This window comes from Ranitomeya imitator, chromosome 1 (genome assembly GCF_032444005.1).
Source record: "Ranitomeya imitator isolate aRanImi1 chromosome 1, aRanImi1.pri, whole genome shotgun sequence".
Classification (NCBI taxonomy): Eukaryota; Metazoa; Chordata; class Amphibia; order Anura; family Dendrobatidae; genus Ranitomeya; species Ranitomeya imitator.
The window spans coordinates 802,028,017-802,032,581 of NC_091282.1; the positions used below are offsets into that span (position 1 = coordinate 802,028,017).

General features: G+C 43.9%; 1 non-coding gene across 1 annotated transcript; it reads left to right on the top strand.

Moving 5' to 3' along the window:
* The first annotated feature begins 4,209 nt into the window (after nucleotides 1–4,209).
* Nucleotides 4,210–4,317, top strand: LOC138660471 (U6 spliceosomal RNA). Its single transcript, XR_011317868.1, has one exon. It is a non-coding gene; the product is annotated as a U6 spliceosomal RNA (small nuclear RNA).
* The last annotated feature ends 248 nt before the right edge of the window (nucleotides 4,318–4,565 follow it).

Genomic DNA, 4,565 nt, shown 5'->3' on the forward strand with positions numbered 1-4,565 from the left:
ATATACTATGTGGGCTGTGCTATATACTGCGTGGGCTGTGCAATATACTACGTGGGCTGTGCTATATACTGCGTGGGCTGTGCAATATACTACGTGGGCTGTGCAATATACTATGTGGGCTGTGCAATGTACTACGTGGGCTGTGCAATGTACTATGTGGGCTGTGCAATATACTGCGTGGGCTGTGCTATATACTACGTGGGCTGTGTTATACACTACGTGGGCTGTGTTATACACTACGTGGGCTATGTTATACACTATGTGGCCTGTGTTATACACTACGTGGGCTGTTATACACTACGTGGGCTGTGTTATATATTGCGTGCGTGGGCTGTTATATACTACGTGAGCTGTGTTATATGCTATGTGGGCTGTTATAAGCTACGTGGCTGTGTTATATGCTATGTGGGCTGTTATACACTCCATGGGCTGTGCTTTATACTATGTGGCTGTGCTATATACTCCGTGGGCTGTGTTATATACTATGTGGCTGTGCTATATACTCCGTGGGCTGTGCTATATACTCCGTGGGCTGTGCTAAATACTATGTGGCTGTGCAATATACTAGGTGGCTGTGCTATTTATTACGTGGGCTGTTATATACTAGTAAAAAATGGGGAGAAGCCAGCGCTGTTTGTAGTCAGAACGCAAAACATAAAGTGCACATGCACATATTGATTTCTAACTGAGTTTAAAAAATGAGACATTTAGCAAACAATTGATCAATTCTTTGAGCCACCCCGCCACTTCACGGCATTCTCATAATGGGGCAGTCCTACTCTACGTTTTTTATATTTGCTGTGCCATTACGGCCTCTAAAAAGCAAGACCACATTAACTACAAGCTGTACCTGAAGCATTTCTGAATCACTCCCATGGCACTAGAGAGGACAGCACAGATAAAGGTCAACCAGGTCTGGACATAGACATTTCAGGTCCAACCTCCACACTGCCTAACCAGCACCACAGATGAAGGGTGAGACAGGCTTGGACACAGGTGCACAATCAAACAAAGCCTAGGGCAGGGCAGGGCAGGGCTGCTGTGTGTGTGTTAGGTTGAACAATTAATAAAATGTTCAATTCGAGTTGCCTACTCCTGGCCTAATGGATATTGATCAGGTGCGCACTAAAGAAATAAACATATGACACACACAGTCAGATGTAAACTCTCCTTGATCAATCTATGGCTCAGCTCCAAGGGGCTTTATTCAGTCAGAACACAAGTTTATATATCTCCTGTAAGGGGGCTCGGTTAGCTCTAAAATGGGGATGATCGGATGTATTCCATTGGTTAGTGGGTTGGGCAATGAGCAAGTCCATAGGCGGATCCATGAGGTCATCAGGGTGGGTTGGTCCATGAGGTCATCAGGGTGGGCGTCACTGTGGGTGGATCCATGAGGTCATCAGGTTGGGCATCATCTTGGATATCAGTACATGGTATGCTGATATAGGAAATAGCACCCATCTTTAGTGTCTCACTTTGATCTGAGAAAACTTATGTAAGGTTAAACATTACACGTTATGATTTGCTACTCTCAAATTAAGTATTTGATCTTATGGCTCTCCTCAACATGTGTGTACAGCAGCCTAGGTCAAAAATGAGACTTTTAGCAAACAATTGATCAATTCTTTGAGCCACCCCGCCACTTCACGGCATTCTCATAATGGGGCAGTCCTACTCTACATTTTTTATATTCGCTGTGCCATTACAGCCTCTAAAAAGCAAGACCACATTAAATGCAAGCTGTACCTGAAGCATTTCTGAATCACTCCCATGGCACCAGAGAGGACAGCACAGATAAAGGTCGACCAGGTCTGGACATAGACATTTCAGGTCCAACCTCCACACTGCCTAACCAGCACCACAGATGAAGGATGAGACAGGCTTGGACACAGGTGCACAATCAAACAGAGCCTAAGGCAGGGCAGGGCAGGGCTGCTGTGTGTGTGTACAGCAGCCTAGGTCAATCACAAAAAAACCCCAGAAAGAATGGCGTACATAACCCAGCGCGCACGGCAACAGTGGTGGTCAACCACAAACCAATATCAAAGTAAAAAAGGGGGAGAAGCCAGCGCTGCTTGTAGTCAGAACGCAAAACATAAAGTGCACATGCACATATTGATTTCTAACTGAATTTCAAAAATGAGACATTTAGCAAACAATTGATCAATTCTTTGAGCCACCCCGCCACTTCACAGCATTCTCATCATGGGGCAGTCCTACTCTACGTTTCGCCTGGATCTGGGGCCAACGGAAGGTGAGTATATAACTATTTTTTATTTTAATTATTTTTTAACAGGGATATGATGCCCACATTGCTATATACTGCGTGGGCTATGCAATGTACTGCGTGGGCTGTGCTATATACTACGTGGGATGTGCAATATACTGCTTGGGCTGTGCAATATACTATGTGACTGTGCAATATACTACGTGGGCTGTGCAATATACTGCTTGGACTGTGCAATATACTGTGTGGGCTGTGCTATATACTGCGTGGGCTGTGCAATATACTACATGGGCTGTGCTATATACTGCGTGGGCTGTGCAATATACTACGTGGGCTGTGCAATATACTATGTGGGCTGTGCAATGTACTAAGTGGGCTGTGCAATGTACTATGTGGGCTGTGCAATATACTGCGTGGGCTGTGCAATATACTACGTGGGCTGTGCAATGTACTACATGGGCTGTGCAATGTACTATGTGGGCTGTGCAATATACTGCATGGGCTGTGCTATATACTACGTGTGCTGTGTTATACACTACGTGGGCTGTGTTATACACTACGTGGGCTATGTTATACACTACGTGGGCTGTGTTATACACTACATGGGCTGTGTTATACACTATGTGGGCTGTGTTATATACTGCTTGCGTGGGCTGTTATATACTACGTGAGCTGTGTTATATGCTACGTGGGCTGTTATAAACTTCGTGGCTGTGTTATATGCTATGTGGGCTGTTATACACTCCGTGGGCTGTGCTTTATACTACGTGGCTGTGCTATATACTCTGTGGGCTGTGTTATATACTATGTGGCTGTGCTATATACTCCATGGGCTGTGCTATATACTCCGTGGGCTGTGCTATATACTACGTGGCTGTGCTATATACTACATGGCTGTGCTATATACTATGTGGCTGTGCAATATACTAGGTGGCTGTGCTATTTACTACGTGGGCTGTTATATACTACATGGCCGGCCGCAAACAATCAGTGACAGGCACAGTCCTGTGTATTCAATGTATTATTCTAAAATCTTCATAAATAAACTACATACATATTCTAGAATACCAGATGCGTTAGAATTGGGCTACCATCTACTGGATCATAAGAATCTTGTATAGTTAGAATCTGTGAAAGGTTTACCGCCTAGACAGGCAAGATAGGCATTGTTCTTCACCAGGTTTAAATTTTTGTCACTTATAGGAAGGGGAACAAAAACATTAAGGCGGATGCCTTATCTCATTGTTTTCCTGGGGGTCTAAATAATTGTGAACCGGTACCTATTCTTTAAAAAGGGGTGGTTAAGGCATCTATATGCACCGATCTTGAAAAGGAGCTTGATGAAGCCCAGGGGGACATCCGTTAGGTAAACTGTTTGTGCCTGTGAATCTTCTTCTGAGAGTCCTTAGTAAACATCATGATTCGGTCTTGGCCGGACATCCTGGTAATAAAGCCACCACTGATCTTCTTACTCAGCGTTTTTGGTGACATAGGGTATATAAGGATGTCCAGTAGTATGTAGCCACCTGCAGTGTCTGTGCATGTTCTAAGCCCTCTCATACTCGACCTTTGGGGGCTCTCCAACCAGTGGAAATTCCCAGTAGACCTTGGACACACTTGTTGGTCGATTTTGTCATGGATCTACCTGTGTCGGTGGTGAATACTGTAATTTTGGTGGTTGTAGATAGATTCAGTAAGATGTCTCATTTTATTGCATTACCAGCTTTACCTAATGCTAAGACCTTGGCGCAAATTTACATCAGGAAAATTGTAAAATTACTTGGGATCCTGACCAATATTGTTTCTTACCGGGGGTAGTGCAGTTTATTTCCAAGTTTTGGAGGGCATTTTGCACCCATTTGGGGATCCATCTGTCATTCTCTTCTCATTTCACCCACAGTCTAATAGGCAGACTGAACAGGTTAACCAGAATCTGGAGATTTATCTTAAGTGTTTTGTGTTTCAAAATCATGAGGATTGTGCTCGCTTCGGCAGCACATATACTAAAAATTGGAACGATGCAAAGAAGATTAGCATGGCCCCTGCGCAAGGATGACACGCAAATTCGTGAAGCGTTCCATAAAAAAAAAAAATAAAAAAAATCATGAGGATTGGGTTGCTCACTTACCACTATCTGAATGTGCAGAAAATAATCATTGTCATGAGTCTACTGGTAAATCCCTGTTCTCCTGGGTGTATGGGTGTCATCCTCAGTTCAGCTCATTCAATAAGAAATGTTCCTCTGGATTAGACGAAAGGTTTTCATCATCTATTACGTCCGTGTAGCAGGGGGTTACTGATACTTTGCAGAAGATGGTGTCCAAATATAAGAGTG